Consider the following 15,166-nt stretch of genomic DNA (forward strand, 5'->3'; position numbering starts at 1 on the left):
ATTAAATGGCTTGAGGCGTTTGATGTGTTCAAGTTGTATCAGAGCCTCCCAGCAAGCATATGTGTTTGGCAGTTGTGATAAGGAACGGTTTTTGGTGTTAAATACAAACATTAGTATATAAATATATATATATATATATATATATATATATATATATACATTTTTTTTATAACACATTTTATTAGTTTCAAACTTGTAAAAAAAGAAGTGCAGGACATAAGAGAAACTTAAATCAAGACCTGTAGAGATTAAGCAAATCAAGAGTCCATCACACACCCCCCACCCCTCTTCTTCCACTACAACTCTGAATGGTTCTGCTTTCTTCCTCCCATTTGCCCCATATTTTCAAAAACTTGTTCGGGTATACTCTTTTTTCAGTGACATACAAACATCCATATCTGAGACCCGTTTAATATACCGAGGGCTTTCGGGTGTTTTGTATATTTTTAAAAGATTGCTTGTGTTTGTGAGCAGCTGCGTGAAAGGGCACAGTCAATATTGTTAGTACTCTCAGCGGAGAGAGAGAGAGAGAGGAAGGAATGGTTAGGCATGCAGTCTGAATTTTACCTTAAATCTCCGTCCCCTACAGTCAAGGTATAAATCACAGTTAGGAAGTGTACCAGCACTTCTTTGATGGAACTCTATACTTAAAATGGAACAGTAGCAACCCCTCCCAGCAGAACTAGCTGACAGTTTTTAAATGAATAGAAGCAACACTTCTTAGCAGTGGGAATGAACATACCAATACTTTGTGCTATATATTTAGACACAGTATACACATGTCTGAGCTAAGCTGCTGTACCCATTTCATAGGACAAGGTCAATTAGTCACAGCAGGGCTAATACATATTTAGTAGCAACAGGGCTGCTAAATTTTGTGACAGTGCCTGAATTTCTCAACGGAGCGGCTGTAATGGCACATCACCAACATGTGTCAACTCAAAAAACAGAAAAACAGTGTCTGAGCTCTTATCTCTATTCGGGGGGGGGGGGGTGATATGCACTGGTGGACGGTGTAAGACGACTTTGAATCTTGTGCTTCTCATGATTTCTCCTTCTCTCATGTTGTGCCAAATGAGTGACGCTGCCAAATATCTACCCCATTTCAAAGCCACACGAGTCATTAAAAATCTCCTGATTTATGTGTAGTACAGTCAATTCAAACCGGCTCGGAACAGGCCTGTCATGTCAAGTAAGCCTTAAATAAGACTTCCCACCACGACCCTACGGGCCTTTGCATGTTAGGACATTTAGTTCAATGTGTGAATAATTCTGCTGCATATATCAAAATGTACCCTGCTGGTTGCAAGCCTGCCAATAGCTCAGTTAGCTGATGTATCTGCAGACAAGATAAATGTTTAAAATGCAGAGCACATAAAAGGTTTGAATTATAGAAGAGCTGACCTAGCTTTCCCCTCATCAACAGGACTGCTAAATTGTATTGCATTCGTCATTTATATAGCGCCCTTTCCCCATTTGTATGGCCTCAATGTGCTTTATGGTTGGAACGCCCTCGGTGACCATGTGTAGGAGGTTCTAAGGATTTAAATTAAAAATGAATGTGTGCATGTTGCCATGTTAGGACTTACGTGGGCTGGCTATGCTCTAGTTAGCAACCTGGAGGTCAGGCAGGTGGATGGGTTCTGTTGGTGGTTTAGGATAGAGTGCTAGTGCTGAAGATTCGATGTGTGCCCAACTAGACCGAATTTCTTTTCATAGGTTGTCCCTGTATACGAATGGCAGAGGTGTTGAGGTATGTCAGGGGTTTCAGTGTGGATGGCGATGTGAGCTGCGAGACTGGAATGTTCAATGGCTCAGAACACACAAGTCTCATCAGGGCTGTCATACTTGTAATGGTATATCCACTGCAGGTAAAGCATCTGCATGGAAGCAAGTGAAGCATCTGCTGAGACAATAGCCCAGCCTAACTTCCATGCATGTTTACCTACAAAGGACCCCCCCCCCCCCTCCATGTTCAAGCTGAGCTAGATTTGTAAATGAAAAATGCATTTTCAGCTTTTTGGATACTGAACATTACCCTAGCAAAATCCAAATAAAAGAACAAGAGTGAAAGAACAACTCTAAACCCAAGAGAAACAGGGCAACAAAGGGGGTTAGGGCAGGAAAGGAACAGCAGGAAGAAAAAGACCAAGGATCTATAGAACGTATAGCAACAAAGAAAGTGAGAGTAAGGAAACAGATAATAACAGGTAAGAGAGGCACACAAAAACTAGCAACATAAGTGAGGGTTAGAAGCACAGCAAAAGAAGAATTGTGAGGCAGCACAATAAGACAATAGATCAACAGCAGGCGGTGGAGAAATGGAAAAAAGAAAGAAAATAATTTACCAGTGAAAGAAAGATAATCAACATTAGAGATAGCAACAGAGAAAATGGGCAGAACACAGTGATATGAGAGAGGAAGATGCTAAACAGGAGAGAGAGAAAAAGAGAGACACACACAGAGCGGTTAAAGCAATGGAGACAGCAAGGCAGATGAGAGAAATGGCAATAAATGAATGCATAGAATGGAGGGACAGAGTGCCAGAGCAACAGACCAGAACAGGTGGTGGAATAATAAGACTTAGTAGTAGGAGGCAAGGGAAGAGAGAGGAAAAAAATTATAGAAGCCGTGGAAACAGTCGCAGGCAACAACAGTAGGAGTGAGTGACAGACGTAGTTCTGGTAGAGGCAAGTGCTTAATGTATGAATACCCAATGTAACTAGCTAGTAGTTGGTTCTGAATCTGTAGCCGTTCTTAACAGAGTTCCTGTGGCAAACGTATCATAAAGATGCAGATGGGTAGCATGTACTTGGAAATTATTCTGTAGGAGATGGTTTTCCACTAGTGTAGTGAATGATCTGTATCCAGAGAACTTTGATATACAACTGTTTTGTTTCTAATGTTTTCTAAAACAGTTGTCTAGCCAGTTTGAACTGTATACTTGCATTGGAAGGATTCTGGATTCATGTTACTCCCTTGGGAAGGAGAAAACTATTTTTTACTCTCTTGTATATACTCTCGGACTTAAAAAACAGGGCTTCAAATACTCACAACTCAAAATCCTACTTAGGGCACTGCCAAAAGGTTCCTAAACTGCCAGCACTTCATCTCTCATGAACATCGGAGCATTCTAAGGAGGCCTAGAACGGCAAACTAGAGCCTCTCCCCCTTCTACCCCACATGATATCCAATTTACCCTGGATTCACAGGGCCCCAGGATGCAAATAACGATTCCAAGACTTGCACTTAGCAACGACTTGAATGGAAATAAATACAACCCACAGAAAATAAACGGGAAAGATCCGTCCTGCAAAAAAGTGCCCTAGGCCATTTGTCCAAGAACCTGAGGCCTTAGGGGGGCGGGGAAGGTTGCGAAATCCTGACCAAATTGCTGAGCGGCAGCCATCAGCTCAAGGAAAGTTTTCAAAAAGTGTGTGCGTTTGTGTTAAGAATGACATGTTTGAGCGTGCGAGTTGGTTTTCGAGATTGGGAAGGGGCAGAGATTATAAAACACCACAGATTATAAAGATAAACACGATAGGAGTACACCGAATGCATGCAGCTCACCCCTAAACTTACACGGAACACTGGGTTGTTTGTGCTCCGTTTAATTGTGCAGAATTCTTTCACACTAGGCCTTGCTCTCCTGTGTTTGAGTGATGAAAACAACTAGAAAATAGTTAGTTAGCGATAATTTGTTTTATGCTTATCACAGTAGCATTTTAATAAGCAATGCAATCACACATCAGTTCTTTCTACCAAGTTGCGGGTGAAAGGAGGAGTCTGCTATGCTGTAAGTCGAGCTTAGCCTCAATGATAGTATTTGACGCATCTACAAATGCATTATTGCATTGAGCTATAAGGAAACATCACGGTCTTCATTAAACGAGGAGGTACGTTAAGTGTTTAACAATCACAAACATATGAACTGAATATTTTTCTGAATTCTACCCGGTGGTTCACCCAATCTACCTGCCACTCTGTTTTTTGGCTCTTCTCTTGATGCTCAAGTGGCAGCCACTGCTATCTGGTGAATTGGTAACATTTTGTCTTTGCTCTACTGAATTCCTTTTTAGTCCAACCAGTACAGTTATGTTTTAGCAATGCGTTCAAAAGCCCTTCAGTCACCCCATTCCGAACACTAAATTAGCATTTCACCGTCCTCCGCTGTTGCGATGTATACTGGCACGAACAGCGAAATGTTTCCACAGCGCGTTGACAACATTCTGATATTAATTTCCTCTATACGACTTGTAACACATTGAGGAAGTAGACAAGTACCAACATTTGACAGCAACATGTCACTAGTGTCTCTAGGAAGGGCTGCATGCATTCGCCTGTTAGCCATTTGGCGAGACCTGGCTGCGGCACACCATTTATTTGGCCAAAAACAGCATGAATATGGGTCATTCCCCCTGTGCGCGATCATTCCTTTCCCCTTGCCCTGGCCCCCTTTTACCCTGTCATTGCTCCCCCTTGCATTTTCATTCATGAGCTGTGTTTCCTCCCCATGAGCTGCTGCCGCCCCCCCCTACTCCCTTTGCGCCATGATTCCTCCGCCCTATCTTCATTCCATTCTTCAAATGATGCATAATGCTCCTGTGCATGTTGCTGGCCTGGCGTTCATCTATTGGAGTGTTTTAGTCTCCCGGAAACGGTTTGTTTGTTTTAATATTTGTAATGCGCGCCAGACCCGAGGGTATCAGTGCGCAATAGGCATCAAGAGGGTTGTCCAGCTTCGGTTACATTGCTGTGCAAGAACAAACATTTATACAATGAATTGTAGAAAGGCAGTATGTGCAATATGTACAGAATACAGGCAAAAGATCAGCAGTTACACACTAAGGCAAAAAAAAACACTACAGGCAGTATAAACAGAAAGTGCAAGCAGGACAAGTCTATATATATCTACATTCTAAATGAAGTGAGGGTCAGATGTCATTTTCCTTGATCCACTGGATGAGGTTGGACCTAAAGCGTGGGTAGGGTAGGGCTTCCATCAAGGAGGGGGGGTGGGGGAGTTCCAGTATTGGGCAGCTTTGACCGGGAAGCTACTTCCACCATTCTTTATGCTTCACCATTAGGAGGTTGGCATTAGCAGATCTTGTGGGCCGGTTTAGTCCCTATTCTCCCCCCAACCCCACAGTACTTCCCCCCCCAATCCTGGGTGTTGCCCATCATTTCCTCCCTACGCTGTCATTCCTCCTTTCTTTCCCCCATGCTAAATGCGCAATGTAATGGACATCTACAAACGCCCAACCGATTGTCTTTCCCTAGGCTTGCTTTAATATAGCAGTTGCTCGTGGTTTTATGAACTTACATGTTGCCAGCTAGCCTATGTGACGCACAGTGATCAGGTCTATGCCTAGGTACAAACAGTACGAGCGATGCAAGCTGGAGGTTGAACCCACATATCCAGATCCCACACTATCTCCTAAATAGTTTGACACACGGTGCCAGATAAATACGTAACTATGGGCACCACCATTTAACATTCAACAACACTGTGCCATAATCGAAATCGTTCATATCAGGAGCATGTATATGAAACATAGGACTTCTGAGACAATATATCTTTGTTTAGAAATGCTTTAATTTCTTACTGGTAATCCTCATTACTCCTACTCTCACACATTACCAGCCTCCATGAAATTAACCTGAAAGTGTTCTGCCAATCCCTCCAGATAGGAGAACACTATCCTTCGCCGCAACCCAGTTAACCTTTCCCGCATAGGATCATGAGCCCTACCATCACCCACTGCGGGGGTGGGGAGGGTCACAAACACTGTGACAAGAAGAGTAGGACTAGGAGTTACGAGGATTACTGGCAAGTAATAAAGCATTACCCTCCATGTCCCTCTTCCCATTATTTACTTTTGGGGAAAACCAAATGCAACAATGATGGGGCCTATGAAACAACACACAATGCATGCTGTTGCACACTTCAACAGCATTTTTATTAATATATACCCAATTCTTTCAGTGCATACCAGAACTCAAAAGCATAGGTTGCCTGACTGGCCACATTCAGATAATGTCTGATGAATGTGGCGGGTTGGGCCGGGCCGCTGCATAGAACTACCCCCCCACCCGTGAGTCTTCCAAGGATGTTGCTATGCCCCATGGCCAACCTACCCACGTTGTTCTCTGATAGCAGAACTGCTGCCTCATAGGCCATGCAAATGCCCATCCAAATCCACTGCCTGAGAACACTGAGGACTTCTTTCATGCTCCTGAAGCTCCAAACGTTACAAACAAGTTGTCCACTTTTCGCAAAGCTGCAGTTCTCCCAAGGTACATATGAAATCTAATCTATGCCTCACTCCTCCTGAAGAGAGGAAGGGTTGGGTTTGGATGGCTGGAAGCACATTATCCTGTAAGCTGTGGAACTTAGACACCACTTTAGGGAGACAACATGGATCTCAGTGAAGCACCAACGCCTCCAGTAGAACCTTCAGCAAAGGCTCCTAACACACAAAAAAGCGCCTGAATATCCCCAAAACGTGAGCATACGTGATAGCAAACCCAAATCAGAATAATAAATATAATATCAACGTCCTCCACTGTCCTAGTGTTAATTGTTCTTAATTGTGGCTAATCTTCCTTCCATGTGGCAACTGCTAAACATTTTGCTGTTTTCACCATGAGCTAGACTTTGCCAGAGAAGTGCCGCCTTCTGCTGCACTCCTCTGGGCTTTCGCTCCATTCTTACGGGGAAACTGACATGCCCTTAAAACAGTCAGTACCGGGAAACGCTGTTTTCCGTAGTTTCTTTATCATGTTGCAGCTTTCGTGCAACATGGCACAAGAGGGCACTGTAAGCTAAGTTACTGCTCTCTTGGGTCTCTAGTCTTCTACAGGCCCTAGATACTCTCTTTGGATTGTAAATGAACGGTGCAAGTGAATCACGGACGGGATTGGTGGCAGCGATCGTTTCTTGTGTTTTTGAGCTCCTTTTGGCGTTTTAAGCGCGTTTCTCGCACTTAGCCCAAAATAGTGGCCTGGCTCCCAAAATGGCCAGACCACGAGGCTCTTTGTCCTGTCCGCTGACCGTCTTGCCCCCTTCACCTCCCCCAGGTCGAGCCGACCCAAGGCCTTCTTTATTTGGGCATGTACTTTCCCGCGAAACACAGATGCTTTCGCGGGCTTCTACTGGCCTGTGTGTGCCTCCAGGATGGGGGCTGGGATGTCTGGTCCCACTACACATCCTGGGCGCCAGAGAGTCTAGGGTGGTGTGAATGCCTGGGACCCCAGTGGTCCGTGATGAGGTCCACAGATGGTGTGAGTATTTTATGAGCGGATCTCCCATTGGGTCCCCTCCGATTTGACGCGAAGGGAACCGTGGATAAGAGGGGGCTGGAAACGCCACTACCAGGTCGATCTCCTGAGTTCTCACGAACAAAGGAATACAGGAGCCAAGTATCCTGCAACCACGAGGCTGAACTGAGGAATCGCTGGTGACCCGCTGAAGGACTACTCCTCTGCATTGCTGTCGCTTTGTGAAACACTTTCTACCTCGGATCGAACGAGAAGGCCTGTACTGGTGCTTCGACCCTTGGAATAGTGGGAACAACTATTCTCGGCAGCTTCACCATCTCCTGCACGTAAGCCTTCGGAAGTTTCTCTGGGCCATCCAGCAGACTGACCAGCCTACCCAGGAGTCTTGCTCTGTAACCGCCATCAGGTTGTGTTGTATATCGAGTCCTTGTCACTCTCACACGATTCGTACACTTGGCATTCCCAGGTCTGAAGTGAGGAGTGTACATTTGGCTGGAATACACACGGCCGCTCCGTTGTCCTGCTGTGGTAACAAACTGTGCGGGTTCACTGCGTTTGGGATGTCCCCAACTCAACTTCTGCTGCTGCGGAATCTACACGATGACGAGACGTCCCCTGCTCCTATCTGAACCTGCCAGCACTGAAACGGACACGGAGAAGTCTGGGTCTGCTTGCATCGGGGACCGGTGAGTAGCATAGCTAGGAACTGGTCGCCGTCCTGCAGGAGCCCATAGCTTTTCCCCGCTGTGTCAAACAGCACGCCTTTCTGTACTGGCGCTCTGCTTCTGCCCACAGTGGAGGCTGCGCTTGAGTCGCGGAGAACTGTTCATCTTCATTTGTTCACCGAACTAAACTGCCTGATTCCCTCGAAGAAACTCCCCTTTTTGCCCGTTGGCACCAGCGTGTGCAGGTACTTTTGAGTACAAGGCTCCACTCTTTGTAGGGCTTGGACTTCCTTTTAGTTAGGTGCCTCTGAAGGCGGACTGGGTCTAATTATTATTCGCACTGCCCGTTTTCCTCCCCATCTAGGTGGTCTACACATTTTGTGCGTCTAACTCGTTAGACTCGTTTGTATTTGTATATATATTGTATTGGTTTGGTATGTGTTGTTTACTTGAGTTTTATTGCGATTTCTCGCTACGGTCAATGTTACAAAGGCCTTGTAGTAAATTTGTATACATTTTTAATATAACACCTGCTTGGAGTAATTTGTAAGTGTCCTTGCTTTGTGTGCTCATTGCGGGCTGTCAGTCACCCTCACACCTCTTGAGACCTAGTCTTGACCGCCGCGATCGCTACCCTGATTGGTCTGGCTTGTCCAGAGGTTAACCTGTTACAAGAAACTAGGCTGGCCTTCTGAACCTCTGCGCCTCCAGGACAGAGTTCAGAAATCCGTCTTAACAGTCCTTCACTGTCTAAAAGGAGAAACCTCAATACCAGTGGAAGATCCCATCGTGGAGCCCCGTAATAGTTAAATGGCATAGAGAGTGAGATGCTCTGACAAAGGCATCCAATCAGATTTTATCCTTCAGTCGACTACTGTGCCCTCAAATTAGAGGCAGCCAGAACCTTCTGGAATCCGTCCAAGGGTTCAAAGGCCCATTGCAGCACTACAGGACTACCAGCCTCCTGCACCACTGAAGGGATTCTACCACTTGGGGAATAAGGCCTAAATGTTGCCACCCTCTCCTCTTAACTTCCAAGCTGATCGTAGCACCAAAGGCAACCCTATATGCCCATCAATGATCTGAGTGGTGGGCGGTACCTCAGCCAGATCAACACTGGAGCCACCACCAAATTCACCAGAAGGGGGAACCAAGATCACCTGGGCCAATATGGCACTACCAAATCAAGTCTGACCTGGGTTCCCGCAGTTTGACCAACACTGCCAGAAACAATGGGATAGGAGGATATGGATTAAAACAGACTCCTGGCCACCTCAAAGACATTTCATTCAGGCTGTAAGCTTCGTTACCTGGAGCAGAACAAAGAAAGTTGTGCATTCTCTAGAGCAGCAAAGAGATCCAGGTATGGAGAGCCAAACCTTGCGCCAATCCTCTGGAAAATTGCCAAGTATAGCAACATCTTCTTCGAGGAGGGAAACAACCAGTTGAGTCTGTCTGCTATCCAGTTCTCCACTCCCTTTATATCCACTGCTCTAAGGGACTCCAGGTGTGACTCTGCCTAGTCGCTCAAGACATTGGTCCCCAACTATCAAAACGGAGGGCCTCCTTGCCGTTTGACATTGGCCCCTGTTGTTGTATTGTCCTCCAGACAAACACTGAAAGTCGCTGCACCCAGTCTAAAAAACCATCATAGACCTGGCAATCATCATCAACTCCTCCCAACTGCAGGAATGCTGCTTCCCTTGCCTGGTCCACTTCTCTTGATGTGGGATCTCTGAGAGTTGCTCCCCACGCTGTGCGGCTGGCATCTGTGGTAAGTATGAATGACACAGATCCCACCAGCGAGAAACCCTTCATCAGAGTACTCAAATCTAGCCACCAACTAAAGATGTCCCTCAGCTCTTGTGCGACTGGCAACAAGGCTTTGAATTTCTGGGAGGCCAGACACCAATGTCGATTTTGGTTAGACACCAGAAATCGTAGGTCCAACTTTGCCCACGGTACCACAAAGGTAGACAATGCAATACCTCTCTATGGCTGGAGAAGCTTCCTGGCTGATGCCACCAGCAAGCTGGCCAACCTCAGGAACAAGTCCTGAGGATGGACTGCCTGATCTCCCCACGTCCGTCCAAAACTGGGCCTCAAAGAACATTAGATCCTGCGAAGGCCAGAGATGCGACTTCACTCAGTTGACCTGAAATCCCAGGCGAGGACACCTTCATCAACCAATCATCCATGTAAGAAAGACCTGAACTCACCACCCGAGCTAAATGCTTTGTGAAAACTCTATATACATTCGTAGTCCAAATAGAAGAGCCCAAAACTGGAAGTAGCCCCAAGGAAAACCACAAACATTGCTGATGTGACCTTATCAGGATATGAAAGTATGTATCTGCAAGGTCGATGGAGGCCAGGAGGTCCTCATTCCCCACTGGGGAAGTTATTCTCTGCAGCATCTCGAACCAGAACATGGACAAATACCAGTTGAGATTCATCAAATCCATCACCAACTGGATTTTGTCAAATCCCTTGGGAACTAGAAAAATAACTGAAGAGAACCTCTCACCCACACAGTCCTTCGGCGCTCGCCTGATGTCTTTCATGTCCAAGAACTCCAGGACAGCCTGCTGAAACACCAATTACTTGAACTTGGCCTGAACGCAGGGGTTAAATCATGCATTCTACCGTGTAGCATAGCCGCACAACTCGATTGAGAAAATGGTCATCCAATCCATGGTCCAACCTACAAAGTATTAGTGCTATCTTCCCCCAAAGGCCTCTTTCGCCTCAAGTTGGACTGAATTTTGAAGTATTACTGTCACCCGTCAACATCGGCCACCTGTGTCAAGGTGAAGACGATGACACGGCTTGCCACTCTTGTGGAAAACAGTGCACTGAAATTGATAAGATGCCTTAGACATCTGCTAAAGCGTATGTATGTGCTCGACAGCTTCAAAGCTCTCTTGCACCTTATCCACCTCATCCTCCAGTAAATCACCAAACAACGTAGCACTCTAAAAATGCAGTTTCAAGACTGTTCCATTTTGATAACGTTCAGCATGCCAATCCCTGAGGAGCAAATGCCACTTTTCAAAGACCATTACATCCATAGCCACAGCAGCAGCTTATACTCCATCAAATGCCAAGACTGATAACTTAATCTGGAGGCGCAAGCCCAGCAGTATCTGGGCACAATCAGAATTGCCTTGTCAAGCTTATGGATACCCACCTAAGGAAATCTGGGCAGCAGAGGATGCATATGTAATCGCTCTCAGAGCCAGATGTGCCTGTGTACAGGACTTCTGAAATCACCAGACCACGCACAGCAGCTTCCACAGGCACCATAGACGATCTTCCCACCAAGCTGAGTAATATAGTGCCAGTCTCCACCACCTCTGGCAAAGATGCTTCCTCTCCTCTCAAAGTATACAGTGCGCCATAAAGCGAGGAGTGGAAGATCTTCTGTGGGTCCCATTCAGACAAAACATTGTCCTTGATATCAGGAATCCGAGGCAAACCCAGTTCAGGGAACATCATGAACTGGTAAATCCTTGGATCCCCAACATGCCTGGCACTTCCTAGGAGGAGGATCTTTTTCCACCAGTTACCTGCACCAGCACCCTTGCTAGTGCCCCTTTATTCGGGTACTTGCGCCTACGGTCGCCACCCTTCTCTTGAGGATTCACAGCAGCTGACAATGATAACAAGAATAAGGCACCAGTGAGGAAGACAACGCCACCCTCTCTGTATTTTCATGCCCTCGAGCTTCCTTCAAAGTCTGCAGCACAATCTACTGCACCCTCTTCTCACAGACAGAAATTGTACTTCCATGCTTCGCACAATTATACCCCTAAGAGAGTGTCAGCTTCACATGTTTGCACTTATAGCTATGCTTCCTGCCTGACCAGCTCCTGCCAGCAACAGAGTTTCCTCACCAAAGAAAACATGGCCGTAGCAGCAGAACTCAAGAGACCATCCACCAGGCAGTTATGACACAACTAGCCATGCATCTCAAAGTCCTTAAAACACCAACAGCAGCACGCCCCTGAGATTATTAAAGGAAAATAAAACGATTGCTACTGCTTAGCACTAATGAGCACATCAGCAGTCAATGTGAACACAGGCGCTGCAGCAATGCCCCACCCACGAAGGAACAGATCCTGAGCATGCCCAAACTACAACCAAGGGCTGGGGTTAGACCATCAAAGGAAGGTACAGAGCTGCTTCACCAACACACCTACTTTGTACCACACTCTGACAGCCACTCCTCCTGCTTTGAGCACTGGTCTTCGCACCGCATAGGAGACTGAGTGGGGCGAGGCTAAATAAGTGCACACTCTCAGGGGGCTTCAGCCCCTGCTCCTAAAACCTATACTGTGCACTACCTCCACCTGCTCTGAAGCCATTATCCACACCAGGCATCATACAAGGAATCCTGATCCAAGCAGGACTCCATCTCCCACCTGTTCAGACTTAAACGCTGTGCAGGAAGGCACAGTATAACGAAGCACATTTTGACAACCAGGCAGTAGCAAATATCTGTCCTACCCTCTCCAGGACCCCCATCTCATGGTTCTTGGGCACAGGGCAACTCCATGTCCCGAGATAGATGCTGGATAAACTGCACATATACAGTTCCTACACAACTCACAAACGGCACAGTGCCAAGAAACACCCAACCAAGCCACCTTGCCCAAGCAGGGGGCTTGGATGTACTTGGTGACTTCCACATCCCCTTGCCCAGATGCAAGAGGTGATACTAACAGAGTCCCCAGCTGTGCCCCTCAAAGCACAGCAGCAGAAGGATAACGGTCTCTGTCCAGAGGACAGGAACATTTTAACTGTGGATTGAGGGTGAAGGGAGGTGTTACACCTACTGGATGGAGGAACTGAACATTAATTGGATTAGAAAGGTTCAGGTCATGGAGACTTGTGCCTCAAAAGTAAGTTCTGGTCCGAAGATGAGGGACGTGGAGGTAATGTGCAATTTAGCCACATTTCATTTTACAACTCTTGGGGATATGGAAATGTTGCCCTCCAAATCACCTTGAAAACAATGTACATTTTGTGGCAGTTCTTGACTATTCAGATATTCAGACCATTAGTATTAAAATGTTTATGAAGTATGGATTAAACTATACTGTAAGCTGCTTACTAACTTAATTGATATAATGATACATCTTGCAGAGGTATGCATTGTTTAGACTGTGTGCATACATTTGATTTGGCAAGTGTGTACATCAGATTTGGTAATTTGTTCAGATTTTGTGCAGTGACTTTTGGGAAGGCATCATGAAGCAAGACACAGACAACCGATTCAAGGTTCAAAACAATGGTTTATTAAAGCTAAAGTCAGGATGTTGAAAGGCATAATTTGCCCTACGCGAAGGTGCGATTTCCCTACCTGAACAAAACTAAGGAAAGTCGGAGTCAAAGAGTTCAACTTAACAGTCTGTCTGTGTACAAAACCTATCCTTGCCCTCACAACTAAAACTAAACAATGTGTAGGTATGTCAATAATCAAAGAAATGGTGCTCAACACAAAGTTCTGAGTTTCTTCCAGCTCTTAGCTTCCTTTTCAGCTTTTCAGTCTCAAGATTACCCTTATCAAGTCAAGGCAATACAGTTCCACACAATCCTCAGGGCCCCCCTCCCTTCCCCAATTTTAAAGCAACACAGTTCAAAAGAAAGGTGACTTGAGGCTCTGTCCTCAATACAGCATTTGTAGTTCCTCCGGTCTGAGGGTTACCTTCCCCAAGACTTCAATGCAATCAACTGATATTTGTTTCAGTCTTTCAAAGTTCAACACAACTTTAGGCCAACTTGACCCTCCTAATTTGCATCACCAGCTTACTTACAGTGCTCCTTCTTGGTATATTTCACAAAGTCTTTGTCTTTCACAATTCAGGGCTCTCTGGTCTAGGCGCAGTTGTCAGACCACACAGTCCACCTATCGCAGGTCATGCAACCAGGAATTCTATGCTTTTCAACAAACACAGGTTCTTCTGTATTATTACCTGTTTCCAAATTCACCCTCACTTTGCTGCTCTTTGTCGGCTTCTTGGCTTTCCATACAGGTTCACACTCTCCTGGCTTCCTCTGGTTATCCTCTTGGCTTTGCTATTATGTGTCACAAACCTCTTGCCAGTTTTTGGTCTTGCAGCACAATATCCATTCATAAGAGTTTCCTTTGAGTCGGTTTTATGTGTTCACCACCTTTCTGTCGAACTCTCTCACACATGCACTCTTTTCCGTAAGCTGCCTTAAAAAAGGCACTTTCGTTTTTAGCTTTCATTTACTATTAGCTTTGACCATAAAGTTGCATTCAATTCAATATTCAACATTTGCAGTTTTGCTTTTTTTAAAGGTTTCATTCAGTACGATGTTCAATGTGCATGATTCAACTCTTCTTTGAGTTTTCATTCAGTCTGTGATTCAAAATGCATACTTTAACTTAACTTCAGATTTTCATTCAGTTCGGAATTCAGTAGGTGTCATATGGCACTTGGTATGCATGTGTAATCCCTAGGAACGTCCCCGGCTTTGAGTGACATCTCTTTCCACTCACCAGTCCGCGGCGTTCCTCTTCCAGCGGCTGCGTGGCTTCTGCTTCACAGGCAAGCGGGCTGGTCTCCGCGAGCCCTGCTCGCACTCCAGGTGCTTCTGGCTTTTATTCTGCTTCACAGGCTGGTTACCACGAGCCCCGCTCGCATTCCGGGCACTTCTAAGCACACGCAGGCAGCTTTGCACTCCTCCACGGACGCTGACATCGTCTTCTCTCTCTTCTTCCTTGCTCGCAGCTCCATCTGCTTTCTTTAGGTAACGGAGGCTCCCACACCTGTGGCAGCCCAACGGTTCGACTTGCCATGGGCTCCACAGGTTGTCTGGGACATCGGCCAGCGTCCTACCTTTCTCTCAAGTCCCACCATGGCTGCCTCCTCACGATACGGGTCCCCTGATGGCCTCTCCCACACAGGCCTCCCTGTTGCTCTTTCTGCTGTTTCAATTGTCTCACTTTATACACCTGCAACCACTTAACAGGTTGCAGGTGTGGATTCCCAATTGGGCTTGCCTGACCATGTTAAAGGGAAATGCCTCACGTTTAAAGCACTCTGCAGGCATATTCTTCGTCAAAGTGCCAGAGTGGTGAAATGAAGTTCTAGTGTTCATTACTCAAGAACCCAGTACTGTTAGAGGTCAAATGTGGGGAAATGAGGGGAGAGGATTTATAGTACCCTATAAAAGTTGGTGGAGGGTTA

The 15,166-nt window shown here is 46.0% G+C and overlaps 1 protein-coding gene across 1 annotated transcript in view; it reads right to left on the minus strand.

Moving 5' to 3' along the window:
- PARS2 (prolyl-tRNA synthetase 2, mitochondrial) overlaps positions 1-15,166 on the minus strand; it is a 142,819-nt gene that overhangs the window by 32,372 nt on the left and 95,281 nt on the right. The gene's annotated exons all lie outside the window — the stretch shown is intronic.

This window comes from Ambystoma mexicanum, chromosome 1q (assembly GCF_040938575.1).
Source record: "Ambystoma mexicanum isolate Mex_15411 chromosome 1q, UKY_AmexF1_1, whole genome shotgun sequence".
Taxonomy (NCBI): Eukaryota; Metazoa; Chordata; class Amphibia; order Caudata; family Ambystomatidae; genus Ambystoma; species Ambystoma mexicanum.